At 39.8% G+C, this 18,033-nt stretch overlaps 2 long non-coding RNA genes across 2 annotated transcripts; both read left to right on the plus strand.

Moving 5' to 3' along the window:
• The first annotated feature begins 602 nt into the window (after positions 1–602).
• On the plus strand, positions 603–3,364 carry LOC130459256 (uncharacterized). Its single transcript, XR_008918524.1, has 4 exons — positions 603–1,138; positions 1,215–1,490; positions 2,053–2,117; positions 3,136–3,364. It is a non-coding gene; the product is annotated as an uncharacterized lncRNA (long non-coding RNA).
• A 3,779-nt stretch (positions 3,365–7,143) lies between these two features.
• On the plus strand, positions 7,144–9,931 carry LOC130459889 (uncharacterized). The gene is made up of 4 exons (XR_008919615.1): positions 7,144–7,705; positions 7,782–8,057; positions 8,620–8,684; positions 9,703–9,931. It is a non-coding gene; the product is annotated as an uncharacterized lncRNA (long non-coding RNA).
• Positions 9,932–18,033: the final 8,102 nt, after the last annotated feature.

Below are 18,033 nucleotides of genomic sequence, written 5' to 3' on the forward strand. Positions count from 1 at the left end.
CAATAATAATAGTACTCCGTAGTTGATTAAAACTTCACTGAATAAGTAAAAATCAATCATGATAAATAATTGACTATGATATGCTAAAGTACAAACAGACTTCCCAATTTTTATCTTATTACTGGCTAATTGCATAGTAAATAAGCCGTAGGAGATTTTACTAATTACTCTACTACTAGAATTATGAATAGATACATTCTTCATAGTTACATTCCTTTTCATACTAAAATACATACTCTACTAATAAACAATCATCTCCGATTGTAATTATTAGGAAAATTTGTAAATATTAATCCAACCTTTGCCCGATTTTCTTTAATTAAGCCAACCTATGCAATATTTCTGAATAATCCAACATTTATGACCCAAGTACTATTATTAAGCTTGTGTGACCGGTTACCTGTTACAAAGTCAACATTAAAAACGTTGACAACCTGAAGTTGATTTTCCTCCTAAAATTTTGGACACGTCACATCACGTGCCACCTAAACAGGATTTTCTATTTTTTTTTTTCCAAAAAACCCTTAACCCTTCTGTAATCCCCCGTAAATTTATAATTTTTATTAATATATTTTAGCGTATATTATTTATATTTAAATAGAATTTATGAATTTTAAGTAATGAATATATAATTAACGTATATTCATTTTATCTTAAGTATGTTCTAAATATTTAACGATTTTTGAACTTTATTATATTTATATATTTAATGTATATTTAAATTCTTTTAAATATATTCCAAATATTTTAACGGTTTGCGCAATCAAGATTTATTTTAGAATTTTATGTTGAAAATAATTTGAATTAGGAAAACTCGTTGAATTCGAAAAAAAAAAAAAACAATTCTATTCGGTTTTGACTCAAACACTAAAATCCAAATCTTAATCCTAGCCCACATGGGAAAAGCCCAAAATAAAAAAAAAAAAAAAAAAAAAAAAAAAAAAACAAAAAAAAAACCCATACCCCTCTTTTCTAATTCACGTGAAACCAACCTCACCCAAAACCCCTTCCTTCCTCTCTTTCACGTAAAAAGGAAAACTCAACCCTCAACCTCCATTGCTTGCTTGTTGCCCAGCCGCCACCACCCTGCCTGACCGCCGCCTGTTCCTCCGCCGTAGTCCCTCTCCGTCGCCGCACGGTAACATCTCATTCTCTCACTCGTTCGTTCTCCTTCCCCTTCGTTTTCTTGCCTTACTTGTTTCGGTTTCTCGCAGCAACCATAGCAACCACCGCAGCCCGCCACCGTACCCACCACCAGTCGCACAACCACCTTCGTCGTTCCCTCCACGCTGCGCCGCCACCTGCAGCGCCGCTGCTGCACTGCACACACCAATTCTCTCCTTCCTCTTTCGTTGCTTGCAACCACCCGCAACAACCAGGTGCGCCCACCGCAGTCACCACCTCCAGCCGCGTCGCCCGTTCTCCGCGACCACCTCCCTTGCTGCCGCGCCGTGCACCACCGCCCAGCCTCTCCTCTCCTCTTTAGTTTGGTTGATTTTCTTAAACCCTAAGTTATTTAAATGTTTTAATTAAGTTTATTAATTTAATTTATGTTCCTTGAATTGAATTAAATTTATGATTTTTATGATTAAGTTATGAAATTTCAGATTATATGTTGTTGAAATTAATTTAATTATTTTCAGATTATATATTATGCTTAATTAATAATTTAATTTTCAGATTACATAATTGAATTGAAATAAGATTTTTTTAATTATTAAAGCATGGATTTTTAAGGTTTTAATATTCCAAAATCATAATAGAATGATTATATATTATTAAAGCTATTATTTTTATGATTTTAAGAACGTTTGATTATGTTTTGTGGACGTTTGAAATTATTCTATATTGCTGGAAATTTTAAAAGGGATGTTTTATTGGAGTTTAGAACGTTTTGGGATCATTAGTTTAATAGTTATTATGCTTGGAGGTTATTTAGTTAAGTTTCGATATTTGGGATGGTTCAAAATATGTTTAGGATGTATTTAGAATACTTTAGTACTGCTGTAAATTGTTGGATATTGATTGGGGAATTTTATTGGTTGTTTTTAGGCGGAGAATTCTTTGTGGGCGATTTTTGAATTCGTTAAAGTGGCCTATCAGTTTGTTTACACAAGGTACGTACATACCTGTGTGCTTGGAATGAGTGTGATTTGTGGAAACCATGTTGAAATGATTCATGAACTTCGTTATGTTGAAATGATTAAGGAACTTGGTTATGTTGAAATTGTTGATGAACTAGATTATGTTGAAAGTGCATGTTTAATATTGTTGGATGGACATGTTAAGCATATATATTTCGTTATGAGAATTATAGCATGTTGGTATGGATGATTGATGCGAACATGTTGGTTGGGAACATTAAATTATCATATATGTTGATTCAGATCGATTGTTCAGTGTTCCCTTTTAGCTTTTCACTACTTTATAAGGGCCGAGGACCTTGTTTAGTAAGTTGAAACCTTATACCCATATAGAGGGGTTTATCAGTATTAAAGGAAAGGTTGAATTAATTGGAATAAGTCTTGTGTGACGTCTCTGTGATCACTTGTTTAATTCAAAGATAAAAGAAGTTGCGTTTACTTGTTGAATATAATATTTATGTTTGATGAGTCATAACCAAGTATTAAAAGTTAAGTCATGTAAAGTGAACATGAGTAGCAATAGCTTTAGACTGTGCACGTCTAAAGTGTCGGACAATCAGGAGTTGGGGTCATGGGTCGCCTATGGCTTTTTCTGGGGCCGGATTGATCACCGGTTCTATTTCATTCAAAAGTCCCTCGATATCGCAGGTCATTGGGGTTTACGGAGTCGCGCCCGTACCTCGTCTTCCTTAGTGAAGAAGAAGAAGTTTCTAGTAGACAACTCAGTCCATTGACTATTTCAATTAAAATAATGTTAATGATACAAAGGTCTAGTTCAGTCAAATATAGTTTTCAAGTCAATATATCTTGATTATCCTTGCTTATGTTTTATTGAGTACCATGTTAGGTTGTTCGTTTAATAGAATCATGTTAGGATTATTATTGATTTAGTATGTAGTACTCAGCTTTGCTGATTACGTGCTTTTGCTTGTGCATGTTGATCATGGCTATGCCTTATTGATCCTGTGATGACCCAATCTTTGGTGAGCAGTCTCTAAGGATCAATAAGCATTGTCCATCTGCAGGTTTGAAGATGTTGCATCATTGGGATCGGGAATAGAGAGCTTGTATTTAGTTTTGATTTGCTAAGTTGACTTGGGTTTGTTTAAATGGACTTTAAACTTGTCATACTATTTATATTTCCTTATTTTCGTTGGTTGATTTTTGAGACTAAACCTGTAATCGATTATTTATAAACCTAAAGTTAGTTTTATGTTTTCCGCTGCAAAATTCTGAATAAGCCGTTACGTTTTCACACGGGCGATAACGCCTTGATAATTCTCTATGTTTTATATTAAAAGGTTATTTTAGAAAAGAGAGAATTGTCGGGGTGTTACAAAGTGGTATCAGAGCCAGGTTTTACTTTAATAAATTTTTAGGCGCCTAACTATCTAGTTATTTAAAATAAATTTCTTAAAAATCGAGATTCTACGTATTATAGTGTTCAAAAATTGGTACTTTTTTTTTTGGGGGGGCAGATCTCCTTTTATCTTGTTTGAAAGTATATAATATTTCTTATTTAAGTTCGAAATCAAATTATTTATTCGAATTAAATTGACTTTCGAAATTTTTATTCTTTTTCTTATTAATTATTATTCAAAAAAAGGAGTACAATTTTTTTTTTTAGAAGTTCAATTTTTTTTAAATTGTTTCAAGAGTTAGAATTCGTTATTTAAAAAAATATATATATATAAATCTTCTTCGAATTAATAACTTTATTTTCGAATTTATTCGCTACGCATTTCCTTAATTTATTTTACTTTATTTATTTTATATTTTTATTCTATGTTATAATTTTATTATATTATCGTCCTTTTAATTTGTTATTTAAACTATTTCAATGCTTTAGTTTATGAGAGATGGGTAGTATAAGAAGGGCATATAAGATAGAATTATATGTGCATTAGTAGCTAGTCAATGCTAGCATAAGAAATTGATTGTTATGTACGTGCGTATGCTAATTGTTTAATGTTACATTTAAATGTGCATAAAGAATTGTTTGCTTCCACCAAACTTATTGCATTATTGAACTTTGTTTATGATTTGGCTGGAAAATCGTTAGTGAGACCTTGAATTGTTTATTTCAGGAATAAAATGTTTCTTTCCAAGTATACCAATATAGGATCCTTCGAGAAACTTGATATAGAAACCCCAGATATTTATGTGAAGAAAATTGTGTTTGGATGTGAATATTATGCTAAGGTTCAAGGGCAACCTATCTTAATGAGAAAGGATATCATAGCAGCCACTATCATTAATTGCTTACCTAACAAATTTCCGTACCTAGAACTCAAGGAAAAGTTTAAAGACATGCATTCTGATAATGGAACTCCAAACTTGGTTAAGTATGGAACTTGGGATGGTAGATGGAAATATGATTCAGAAATTCTGACCACCATTATTGAAGCAGCAGAAAGTGGATTTAGAGACGGTAAAATCGTAGGGAGTCATGTTGGGGATTCAGTTACAGAAGAACCTATGGGAATAAGTGTAAATAATAACCTAGAGGAAAATGATGTAACTGTGGAGAATGAGAATGTAGGTGTTGAGGCAGAGAATCCTAACCTAGTGGCCCATGAGCCAACCATTGAAATTTCTAGTGATTCAGATGTAGAGCTCGAAAGTGAACAGACGGCAAATGAGCCTAATCAAGATGAAGATATGGAAGAAGATGAAGACCCTGAGGAAGAATTTGATGATCTTGAGATCTAAATTTCACTCCGCAAGTCTCAAGAGCAATGGATAGGCAAGAGGCCACAAATATTTTGAAGTCATAAATAGTTAATTAGCTCTTTTATGTTTTAAAGAATAAGTAGCAAAGCTACAACTGTTTAAGGTTTAAGTTTATTGAAGTTTGAAATGTTCTTTATTATTTTCAAGGATGTAATAAACCTCTATGGAGTTAGCAATAAAAGTTAAAGTTTTCAAGGAAGTGTTCTTTATTCTATTTTGAGGATTCCATAATACTCCAACCTCTAGGTAGTACGTCATGGATTAATTGTTTGCATACTCAATGTGAATTGTGAATCAATTTAATTGCCACAATAATATTAAATGATGAGTACATAAAGGAAGTGAGGGCCAATCTAGACCCTCATGACCAATATAATTCAAAATGTTATGCCTTACGTGCAGTGTGAATGTCTTTCGTGAACTATTGAGGATGAGTATTTTTTTTAATGATTATTGCATCTTGTAGACGATCGTTGCACATTTGTAAACGATTGTCGTGCCTTCGTAAATGATGTGTATTAATGTGAACATTGTTGGTTGAGGCGATCTTTATGGCCAATTCAAGTATTAAATTGTATGGGATAATGTATAGGTGATGTTTCAAACCTAAAGTAGAGTATACTAATTGCAGGTCGCGTTCTAGAATGGCCAACAACAATGATCTAGCTGCTGCGATTCGCCTCTTGGCGGAAAAGCTAACCCAGGAGAGAACTGAGCACCCCGATTCTGCAGGGGAAATGTTTGAAAGACTTTCTAAGGTTAAGCCACCGTATTTCAAGGGACAAGCAGACCCTACCTTCCTGGAAAACTGGATTAGGGAGTTTGAGAAACTATTTGAGGCTGTGAGTTGCCCTGGGAGTATGAGAGTAAGTCAAGCTGTCCTATATCTAAAAGATGAAGCCGATTTGTGGTGGAAAGAAAATGGAAATAGACTAAATGCTGTTGAGGGATTCAATTGGGATTCATTCATAGTTGCCTTAAGGGGGAAGTTTTATCCTCCTTTTATGAGAAAGCAGAAAGCGCAGGAGTTTATCAACCTTAGGATGGGGAATATGACTATTGCTGAATACTATAGCAAGTTTATAGCTTTATCGAGGTTTGCACCTGAGGTGGTAGCTACTGAGGAGCTAAAGGCTCAAAGGTTTGAGCAAGGGCTGACTGATGAAATTCAATTGGGATTAGGTGGAGAAACCTTTACTTCCTTAGACATAGTGTATGGGAGAGCTGCTCATATTTATGGGCTACAGTCTAGAAGGGAAAAGAAAACTGTGGTAATTGGGGAAAAGAGAAAAGATTTTAATGCTGGGGGTAACCAAGAAAACTTTAAAAGGAATAGAAACGGAAATGGGAATGGAAATGGAAATTTCCAAGGAGGAAACAATCAGGGGCACCACAACAACTCGAACCCATCTGAGAGAGTGCATCATTGCAAGATGTGCAGTAACAATCACCCTGGTAAGAACTGCAAAGGAGAATTAGTGACCTGCAACTATTGTCAAAAAAGGGGACATAGGGAGTATGAGTGCTTCACTAAGCACAGAAAGGAACAAAATAGTAATGGAGGTGGAAACCAAGTGAGGTATAACCAGTCTGGAGGTCAAAATTCAAAGCCTGGAGGGGCACAAAACAACCAAGAGAACTATAATAAGCCTGCAAATGATAACAACAACCCGAATAAGGCTCCAGGAAAGTTGTACATGATGAATCAGAATGAGGATGAACGATCTGCCGATATAGATTCTGGTACTTTTCTATTAACTCTGCGCAAGTTAAGCATTATTTAATTCGTGGCGACTTGTCCTTTTGTTTCGTCGTCTGTTGTGAAAAGTTTAAAGTTAGTAGTTTTAGTAAAATAGGAATTTTGAGAATAGAATTCGTCGAAAGAGAATTTTGGTTAGCTATTCCCTAAGGTGAGTTACGAGGGCGTAACTCGTTTTCTTTAAGGGGGGTAGAATGCGATAGAAATTCGCGCTTTTTACTTATTTTATGGTATTTTTATGAATTTTATGCTTATTTTTTAGCAACCTTTAGAAGTTGATGCAAAGCAAATAGATTCTCCGCAAAAGAAAAGGTGTCCATGAGTAACACAAACAGCTTTGAGTTGGCAAAATAGTGCACCTAGGTGGCACAAATACTTCTCTAAGAGAATAAGTTAAAAGCTTTTGGGGAAAATGTTGGAAATTTCGTGTCAAGTTTCGGGACGAAACTTCTTTTAAGAGGGGTAGATTGTAATCCCCCGTAAATTTATAATTTTTATTAATATATTTTAGCGTATATTATTTATATTTAAATAGAATTTATGAATTTTAAGTAATGAATATATAATTAACGTATATTCATTTTATCTTAAGTATGTTCTAAATATTTAACGATTTTTGAACTTTATTATATTTATATATTTAATGTATATTTAAATTCTTTTAAATATATTCCAAATATTTTAACGGTTTGCGCAATCAAGATTTATTTTAGAATTTTATGTTGAAAATAATTTGAATTAGGAAAACTCGTTGAATTCGAAAAAAAAAAAAACAATTCTATTCGGTTTTGACTCAAACACTAAAATCCAAATCTTAATCCTAGCCCACATGGGAAAAGCCCAAAATAAAAAAAAAAAAAAAAAACAAAAAAAAAACAAAAAAAAAACCCATACCCCTCTTTTCTAATTCACGTGAAACCAACCTCACCCAAAACCCCTTCCTTCCTCTCTTTCACGTAAAAAGGAAAACTCAACCCTCAACCTCCATTGCTTGCTTGTTGCCCAGCCGCCACCACCCTGCCTGACCGCCGCCTGTTCCTCCGCCGTAGTCCCTCTCCGTCGCCGCACGGTAACATCTCATTCTCTCACTCGTTCGTTCTCCTTCCCCTTCGTTTTCTTGCCTTACTTGTTTCGGTTTCTCGCAGCAACCATAGCAACCACCGCAGCCCGCCACCGTACCCACCACCAGTCGCACAACCACCTTCGTCGTTCCCTCCACGCTGCGCCGCCACCTGCAGCGCCGCTGCTGCACTGCACACACCAATTCTCTCCTTCCTCTTTCGTTGCTTGCAACCACCCGCAACAACCAGGTGCGCCCACCGCAGTCACCACCTCCAGCCGCGTCGCCCGTTCTCCGCGACCACCTCCCTTGCTGCCGCGCCGTGCACCACCGCCCAGCCTCTCCTCTCCTCTTTAGTTTGGTTGATTTTCTTAAACCCTAAGTTATTTAAATGTTTTAATTAAGTTTATTAATTTAATTTATGTTCCTTGAATTGAATTAAATTTATGATTTTTATGATTAAGTTATGAAATTTCAGATTATATGTTGTTGAAATTAATTTAATTATTTTCAGATTATATATTATGCTTAATTAATAATTTAATTTTCAGATTACATAATTGAATTGAAATAAGATTTTTTTAATTATTAAAGCATGGATTTTTAAGGTTTTAATATTCCAAAATCATAATAGAATGATTATATATTATTAAAGCTATTATTTTTATGATTTTAAGAACGTTTGATTATGTTTTGTGGACGTTTGAAATTATTCTATATTGCTGGAAATTTTAAAAGGGATGTTTTATTGGAGTTTAGAACGTTTTGGGATCATTAGTTTAATAGTTATTATGCTTGGAGGTTATTTAGTTAAGTTTCGATATTTGGGATGGTTCAAAATATGTTTAGGATGTATTTAGAATACTTTAGTACTGCTGTAAATTGTTGGATATTGATTGGGGAATTTTATTGGTTGTTTTTAGGCGGAGAATTCTTTGTGGGCGATTTTTGAATTCGTTAAAGTGGCCTATCAGTTTGTTTACACAAGGTACGTACATACCTGTGTGCTTGGAATGAGTGTGATTTGTGGAAACCATGTTGAAATGATTCATGAACTTCGTTATGTTGAAATGATTAAGGAACTTGGTTATGTTGAAATTGTTGATGAACTAGATTATGTTGAAAGTGCATGTTTAATATTGTTGGATGGACATGTTAAGCATATATATTTCGTTATGAGAATTATAGCATGTTGGTATGGATGATTGATGCGAACATGTTGGTTGGGAACATTAAATTATCATATATGTTGATTCAGATCGATTGTTCAGTGTTCCCTTTTAGCTTTTCACTACTTTATAAGGGCCGAGGACCTTGTTTAGTAAGTTGAAACCTTATACCCATATAGAGGGGTTTATCAGTATTAAAGGAAAGGTTGAATTAATTGGAATAAGTCTTGTGTGACGTCTCTGTGATCACTTGTTTAATTCAAAGATAAAAGAAGTTGCGTTTACTTGTTGAATATAATATTTATGTTTGATGAGTCATAACCAAGTATTAAAAGTTAAGTCATGTAAAGTGAACATGAGTAGCAATAGCTTTAGACTGTGCACGTCTAAAGTGTCGGACAATCAGGAGTTGGGGTCATGGGTCGCCTATGGCTTTTTCTGGGGCCGGATTGATCACCGGTTCTATTTCATTCAAAAGTCCCTCGATATCGCAGGTCATTGGGGTTTACGGAGTCGCGCCCGTACCTCGTCTTCCTTAGTGAAGAAGAAGAAGTTTCTAGTAGACAACTCAGTCCATTGACTATTTCAATTAAAATAATGTTAATGATACAAAGGTCTAGTTCAGTCAAATATAGTTTTCAAGTCAATATATCTTGATTATCCTTGCTTATGTTTTATTGAGTACCATGTTAGGTTGTTCGTTTAATAGAATCATGTTAGGATTATTATTGATTTAGTATGTAGTACTCAGCTTTGCTGATTACGTGCTTTTGCTTGTGCATGTTGATCATGGCTATGCCTTATTGATCCTGTGATGACCCAATCTTTGGTGAGCAGTCTCTAAGGATCAATAAGCATTGTCCATCTGCAGGTTTGAAGATGTTGCATCATTGGGATCGGGAATAGAGAGCTTGTATTTAGTTTTGATTTGCTAAGTTGACTTGGGTTTGTTTAAATGGACTTTAAACTTGTCATACTATTTATATTTCCTTATTTTCGTTGGTTGATTTTTGAGACTAAACCTGTAATCGATTATTTATAAACCTAAAGTTAGTTTTATGTTTTCCGCTGCAAAATTCTGAATAAGCCGTTACGTTTTCACACGGGCGATAACGCCTTGATAATTCTCTATGTTTTATATTAAAAGGTTATTTTAGAAAAGAGAGAATTGTCGGGGTGTTACACCTTCTCTCCTCTTAACCCTTAACCCTTAACCCAGATCCAACAGTTGATTGGTTTAACCCAGTCATAGCAATTGCTGATTATTTTTGACGAACTTCGAATGGAAAGGTATGAGGGATCAACAATGGTGGAGAAGAGGTAGAAGAGAAATGATGAACAGAGGAGAGAGGAACGAAAATCGCAGAGATGAAGCAATTAAATCGCAGAGGAGAGAGGAACGAACATTAGAATAACAATTAAAAGAGAGGAGGGGGAAAAAATTGTAACGGTTATATTGCCACGTAAGGGTGAATACCGGTTACAGCAGGTTATTAACTTGCTAGGCTTAATAATAGTAGTTGGGTCATAAAGGTTGGATTATTTAGAAATATTGCATAGGTAGGCTTAATTAAAGAAAATAGGGCAAATATTGGATTAATAATTACAAATTTTCCTAATTATTATAAGTTACCAAATATTTAAATAATAAATCAGTCTTATATTAGAAAATATGTTTCCAATTTAAAATATATTATAATTTAATATTTTACCTTTTAAGTAAAATTCCTCACCGACGGCGTAGAGTTTTCCTAGAACTCAACCTCTCATTCCAACCTAAATACTAATTTAATCTATTATATAAAATATAGCAGTTATAATAGGAGTTTTATTTTAACTTAACGATTTAACATCCGTGCATCGCACGGGCTAAAATCTAGTTTACAACAAAAGGAAGTGGATCGCTATTCGACGCCCTCATACGTTAAAAACGCCCGTATTTTTTACGTAAAAAGACAATTTTACCCTTATAAAATTTATCCCATGATAATAATAATAATAATAATAATAATAATAATAATAATAATTAAAAAAAATGTATGCCCTTATAAGCGCCATGTTCTGCTTGCTCCAGGGTCTTTGCGGGAGACGTCTTTGGTGATCATGCGGTGCCATGTGCTGGCATCGTGAGTATTAAACATCGGCATAATGTGGTTCGGGATACCGTTGTTGATGTTTGTTATCGGTCTAGGATTTCGGGCCGGAAAGAGGTGGATATTGGCCTATCTGGAGGGAACGATGGAGCTCTTCGTCCAGCAGACGTGTTGCTCTACTCTTGGGATCGGGGATGTGATGTGTGTGTTGACTTGACGGGATCTTCTCCTATGACACAATCTGGGTTGTCTGGCTTTGTTCCGGGCCGTGTGGTGACTGATGCAGCTATTCGTAAGCGGGTCAAGTACGAAGCGCGTTGCAGGGCCATTGGTTATGGATTTCTTCCGTTCTCTTTCTCTTCTTTGGGGGAGCTGGATAAGGATGTTGTTGCGTTGTTGAAGCGGATTCAGAAGTTTTCTAGGACTCAGGATATTGGGGCTCGTGCTGCTGCTCATATTTTCACCAGGATAGGTTTTGCTATAGCCAGAGGAATGGGGGGCCAGATTGTATCTCAGCTTCCCACTAATTTTTTGTAGATTAATAACTTTGTTAGCATTTGAATAATAATAATAATAATAATAATAATAAATAAATAAATAAAAATAATAATAATAATAATAATAATAATAATACATTGGGGCACGGGAAGCTGCCCACATTTTCAGCAGGATCGGGTTCGCTATAGCTAGAGGTGTGGGGGCCCAGATTGTATCTCGGCTCCCCTCCAACTTCTTGTAGTTCACTTGATCTTTGTAGCTTGTTAAGCTTGTAACGTTTTGGTGTTTTCCCATAATAATAATAATAATAATAATAATAATATTAGGTCTATCTCTTCAGGCATGGTACTTGGACGATGGCATTATTGTTGGTGACACTTTGGTGGTTGGGCAGGTCTTGGAGTTGATTTTGGAGGAGGGGCCTCGTTTAGGTCTCCATGTTAATGTTGGGAAGACGGAGGTTTTCTGGCCTTCGGAGGACCCACGCTGTCGTCTAGAGGGTGTCTTTCCTACGGATATTGCTCGTCCTGAGCTTGGTGTTAAGTTGCTTGGTGGCCCAGTCAGTACGGATTCTTCTTTTTGTAAGGAGGTTGTTTCGCAGCGTGTGTCGAAGACTGTTGTGTTGATGGATGCTGTAGCCAAGCTTAATGATCCCCAGTGTGAGTTGTTGCTTCTTCGTGCGTGTACTGGAGTTTCTAAACTCTACTTTGCTATGCGCACTTGTCCGCCTCATCTTTTCGAAGCGGCCCAATTATCTTTTGATGTGGCTCTGCGGGCTTCTTTAGAGCGCATCGTGGTTGCTTCGGGACCTGGGTTCGGTGACTGGCAATGGCGCCTTGCCACCTTGCCTTATTCTTATGGAGGATTGGGTGTTTATTCAGCTGGTGATGTTCGACATTATGCTTTTCTTGCATCCCGTTTGCAGTCTTCTGGTTTGCAGGATTCGCTTCTTCGGCTTTCAGGTGTTGAAGGTCCGGGACCGGCCTTTGATGATGCTCTTGGTCTTTTCAACAGGACCGTGGAGACCGACCTTATGCGTAGCCCTAGTGAGATCGCTGCCCCCAGACTCATGAAGAAATTGGCAGACATATATTTCACGAAGGTTATTGCTGATGCGGAATCCGCCTACTCCTTATCTTCACGTCTTGTTGCCCTATGGAAATCTCAGCAGGGGGATCACTCCTCAGCTTGGTTGCGGGCAGTCCCCATCTCGGGGTTAGGCCAGACTATGAACGGTAAGACTTATCGTTCGGTTCTTTGCTATCGGTTGGGTATTCCGTTGTTCTCTGATTCGACGCCGTGCTCTGCTTGCTCTCGGGTTTTCGACGGGGACATTTATGGGGATCATGCCGTGTCTTGTGCTGGGATTGTGGGTATCAAACATCGTCATAATGTTGTTCGTGATACCCTTTTGGATATTTTCTATCGGTCGGGGATTTCTGCTCGCAAGGAGGTTGATGTTGGGCTGACTAGTGAGAGCGATGGAGCTCTTCGTCCTGCAGATATATTGCTTTACTCATGGGATGGCGGTCTAGATGTGTGTGTTGACTTGACTGGGTCTTCCCCTATGACGCAATCTGGGTTGTCAGGCTTCATTCCGGGTCGGGTTGTGGCGGTTGCAGCTCAGCGGAAGCAGGATAAGTATGCGGCACGTTGTAGGGCTTTGGGTTACGGTTTCTTTCCTTTTTCCTTCTCTTCTTTTGGGGAATTAGAGAAAGGGGCTGTTTCTTTGCTGAAGCGGGTTCAGGCGTACTCCAGGGCTCAGGACATTGGGGCACGGGCAGCTGCCCACATTTTCAGCAGGATCGGGTTCGCCATAGCTAGAGGAGTGGGGGCCCAGATTGTATCTCGGCTCCCCTCCAACTTCTTGTAGTTCACTTGATCTTTATAGCTTGTTAAGCTTGTAACGTTATAATAATAATAATAATAATAATAATAATAAACACAAAGGTTCGGCGATTATTATGGCGATTAGGGCCGATTAGGGCACGTCCATATTCCGGCAGTGGGTGCGGCGCAGGTCCGACGTGGGGTGCGAAGGTTCGGCGGTTTCAGGCGTCTTTCCAGGCGGTTACACGGTGGTTTCTAGGCGGTTTCAGGCGTCTTTCCAGGCGGTTTCTTGTGCGGTTTCAGGGCATTTTTGGGTCAGGGGCCGCGGCATTCTCGGTTCAGTTTTCCGGCGTGTTATATTGGGGTTCAGGCGGCAGAATTAGACGGCGGTATTGGAAGGTTTCAGGCGGGATTGAAACCAGTTTCAGGCGACATTTTTGGCGGTGGTTCTGAAGTTTGGTGGTGCTGTGTTTGTCGTTATTCGTCAGTCACGGTTATTCTGCTCTTGTGGGTGGTTCTCTCTAGTCAGCGCCGTTCAGTGGTGTTCGCGAGTTCTGAAGCGCCGTTCAGTGGTGTCCGGCAGCGGTGTACGGTGTGCGTTGTTGTGCTTGAGAGGCTGTCTTGTTTGCTTTGTTTTTGTGGCAGTGTAGGTGTTGGGTGTTTGGAACTTTGCGGCTCAGTTGCAGTGTTTGGTGTTAGGAAGTTGCGTGTCAGTTGTGGTGGTCATTGCGTGGTGGTCAGTGGTGTTTGTAGTTTGGAAGTTACCAGCAGTGGCAGTGGCAGTTTCGGTGAGTTCCGTTTCAGTTTTCAGTGCGGTTGAAGTGCTTTGATATGGCAGCTTCCGTGGAGAAGTTTCATTGCCCTTTTGTGGGTCTTAGCGGGTGCCAGGATGGAGGTGGGCGTGGTTTGGTGAGGAGTTCTCTGATCACTCACTTACGTGATCGTCATTGTTGCACTGATGTGCGGGATGTAACCCGTCATTCCCTTACTACCAATTTGCAGGTTTTTACTACGGCTGAGGTGACCTTTCGTCGTATGGGAATTTGGCTATGTGGAGATTGTTTCAAGACGCATACTCATCGTATTAGGTGTCGACATGGCAGTGGTTCTAGTTCGGTTTTTGTGGACCCACCTGATTCTGGGGATGGTACTATTCGTTTTACTCTCTACGGTATTCAAAAACCACAGGCTCCTTCTTCCGAGCTGTCTACTTCTGATGCGCCTCGAGAACATCATTTTTCTTTTGATGTTGCTCTTCTAAACACTTTATGGTCTAAGCGGCTGCGTTCTGTGAAATCCATCCCTCCCAAATGTCGTTTGGGTTTTTCGCGAGTTCTGAAAGGGGCGCTTGATAAGGTGATTTGCAGACCAGATGACATCGCTTGTTGGGTTCAGTTGCTCGTGTTACCTCTTTGTGTCCTCAAGACTTTTTCTCCACGAAGTAATCGTGAGTGTTCCTCCGGTGTTAGGCGGCGTCAACAGGAAGAGAGTATCACCTCTGCTATTCGTTCTTGGGGTGTGCCTGGTGGTTCTGAGCAACTTGTCATAGACACATTGGCTAGCGTGTCTCCCCCTCTATTGGATGTTGACGACGACCATGATTTGGCGGAGCGTAATATTAAGCAATGCAAGAGAAAGATTTCTGACGGTCACTACACTGCTGCCGTTAGGGTTCTTTCTTCCTCAGGTCTTGCCCCTTACAATGATGCTACTCTTGCAGATTTGCAAGCAAAGCACCCTTCCGTTCCGGTCCCTACCTTACCGGATATCCCTGTTGATCATCACCTTATTGCTTCCTCCGCTGTTGTTTTGGAGCAGATTAAGGGCTTTCCGCGTGGTACTTCGTGCGGTAGAGATGGCTTGCGTGCTCAACACCTTTTGGATTGCTTGGGTGGTGCTGCTGTAGCTGTTTCTGATGAGTTGGTGGATGCTATCACTCAGGTAGTTAATCTCTTTCTTGCTGGAAAGTGTCCTGCTGAGCTTGGAGGATACATTGCTAGTGCTCCTCTTACGCCACTTATTAAGCCTGGTGGGGGTATTCGGCCTATTGCCGTGGGCACTATTTGGAGGCGCCTTGTTTCTAAGGTCGGGGCTGCTTTGATTGGTCCGCGTTTAGGAAACTACTTTGGAGGTCTTCAGTTTGGAGTTGGGGTTCCAGCAGGTGGTGAGGCCATTCTCCATGCTGTCAATCGGTTGGTTGAGGCTCGTGGGGCTGATGTTGGCCTCTCTATGTTATTGGTGGATTTTCGGAATGCGTTCAATTTAGTTGATCGATCGGCTTTGTTGCGTGAGGTACGGCTACATTGTCCTGCTCTTTCGCGTTGGGTTGAATTCTGCTACTCTTCTCCAGCGCGGCTGTATTATGGGGAGCATACCTTGTGGTCTTGTCAGGGTGTGCAGCAAGGGGATCCTCTCGGCCCTTTGCTTTTTTCTCTGGTTCTACATCCATTGGTGTGTCGAATCAGAGACTCATTTGATCTATCTCTTCAGGCGTGGTACTTGGACGATGGCACTATCGTTGGTGACACTTTGGTGGTTGGACAGGTCTTGGGGTTGATTTTGGAGGAGGGTCCTCATTTAGGTCTCCATGTTAATGTTGCGAAGACGGAGGTTTTCTGGCCTTCGGAGGACCCCCGCAGTCGTCTAGAGGGTGTCTTTCCTACGGATATTGCTCGTCCTGCGCTTGGTGTTAAGTTGCTTGGTGGCCCAGTCAGTACGGATTCCTCTTTTTGTAAGGAGTTGGTTTCGCAGCGTGTGTCGAAGACTGTTGTGTTGATGAATGCTGTAGCCAAGCTTAATGATCCCCAGTGTGAGTTGTTGCTTCTTCGTGCGTGTACTGGAGTTTCTAAACTCTACTTTGCTATGCGCACTTGTCCGCCTCATCTTTTCGAAGCGGCCCAATTATCTTTTGATGTGGCTCTGCGGGCTTCTTTAGAGCGCATCGTGACTGCTTCGGGACCTGGGTTCGGTGACTGGCAATGGCGCCTTTCCACCTTGCCTTATTCTTATGGAGGATTGGGTGTTTATTCAGCTGGTGATGTTCGGCATTATGCTTTTCTTGCATCCCGTTTGCAGTCTTCTGGTTTGCAGGATTCGCTTCTTCGGCTTTCAGGTGTTGATGGTCCGGGACCGGCCTTTGATGATGCTCTTGGTCTTTTCAATAGGACCGTGGAGACCGACCTTATGCGTAGCCCTAGTGAGATCGCTGCCCCCAGACTCATGAAGAAATTGGCAGACTTATATTTCACGAAGGTTACTGCTGATGCGGAATCCGCCTACTCCTTATCTTCACGTCTTGTTGCCCTTTGGAAATCACAGCAGGGGGATCACTCCTCAGCTTGGTTGCGGGCAGTCCCCATCTCGGGGTTAGGCCAGACTATGAACGGTAAGACTTATCGTTCGGTTCTTTGCTATCGGTTGGGTATTCCGTTGTTCTCTTATTCGACGCCGTGTTCTGCTTGCTCTCGGGTTTTCGACGGGGACATTTATGGGGATCATGCCGTGTCTTGTGCTGGGATTGTGGGTATCAAACATCGACATAATGTTGTTCGTGATACCCTTTTGGATATTTGCTATCGGTCGGGGATCTCTGCTCGCAAGGAGGTTGATGTTGGGCTGACTAGTGAGAGTGATGGAGCTCTTCGTCCTGCAGATATATTGCTTTACTCATGGGATGGCGGTCTAGATGTGTGTGTTGACTTGACTGGGTCTTCCCCTATGACGCAATCTGGGTTGTCAGGCTTCGTTCCGGGTCGGGTTGTGGCGGTTGCAGCGCAGCGGAAGCAGGATAAGTATGGGGCACGTTGTAGGGCTTTGGGTTACGGTTTCTTTCCTTTTTCCTTCTCTTCTTTTGGGGAATTAGAGAAAGGGGCTGTTTCTTTGCTGAAGCGGGTCCAGACGTACTCCAGGACTCAAGACATTGGGGCGCGGGCAGCTGCCCACATTTTCAGCAGGATCGGGTTCGCCATAGCTAGAGGAGTGGGGGCCCAGATTGTATCTCGGCTCCCCTCCAACTTCTTGTAGTTCATTTGATCTTTGTAGCTTGTTAAGCTTGTAAAAAAAAAAAAAAAAAAAAAAAAAAAAATAATAATAATAATAATAATAATAATAATAATAATAATAATAATAATATGTGAATTCATGATTCACGTTATAGTAATCTACTCCTACATTTATGGAGTTAGTTGACTATAAGGATTCTAATTGTGCTATAATTATGCTAATTAAGTTATACTCCTACATTTACGCTTTTACTAAAGAATAATTAAGTCATATTTACGTTAATTATACTAGGGAATATCAACTTATTTGCTCCATCTTCTTCTTCACGTTTGCTCCTCCACCCGTTCAAAGATAAATCAATTTTTTTTAAAATGAACATTGCCGCCCACCATTGGTGGCCATGACTATGGTCCAGCCGCCCATAAACAGTGGTGGCGACCATGGCTCAGCCGCCTTTCTTGGGTGGCTGGACCATGTTTTTGACCGCCATTCCTGGGCAGCACTGCGGTAAATAGGTAATTAAAAAAAATGAAAATGTAGAGGTGCCTCCAGAAGAAGAAGGCCCAAGCCAAGGTAGAGCCGCTCAAAATTAGTGGTTGCGACCATGGCATAGCCGCGTCAGATCTGCGGCTGGGCCATGGTCATAGCCGCTAATTCTGAGCGGCTTTACCTAACGGCGGCGGCATGTCATCTCTCCTCCTCCTCTCTGTTTTCGGGTGGCATCTCTCCTTCTCCTCTCTGTATT

The sequence above is a fragment of the Spinacia oleracea genome, chromosome 4, assembly GCF_020520425.1.
Source record: "Spinacia oleracea cultivar Varoflay chromosome 4, BTI_SOV_V1, whole genome shotgun sequence".
NCBI classification, from domain to species: domain Eukaryota; kingdom Viridiplantae; phylum Streptophyta; class Magnoliopsida; order Caryophyllales; family Amaranthaceae; genus Spinacia; species Spinacia oleracea.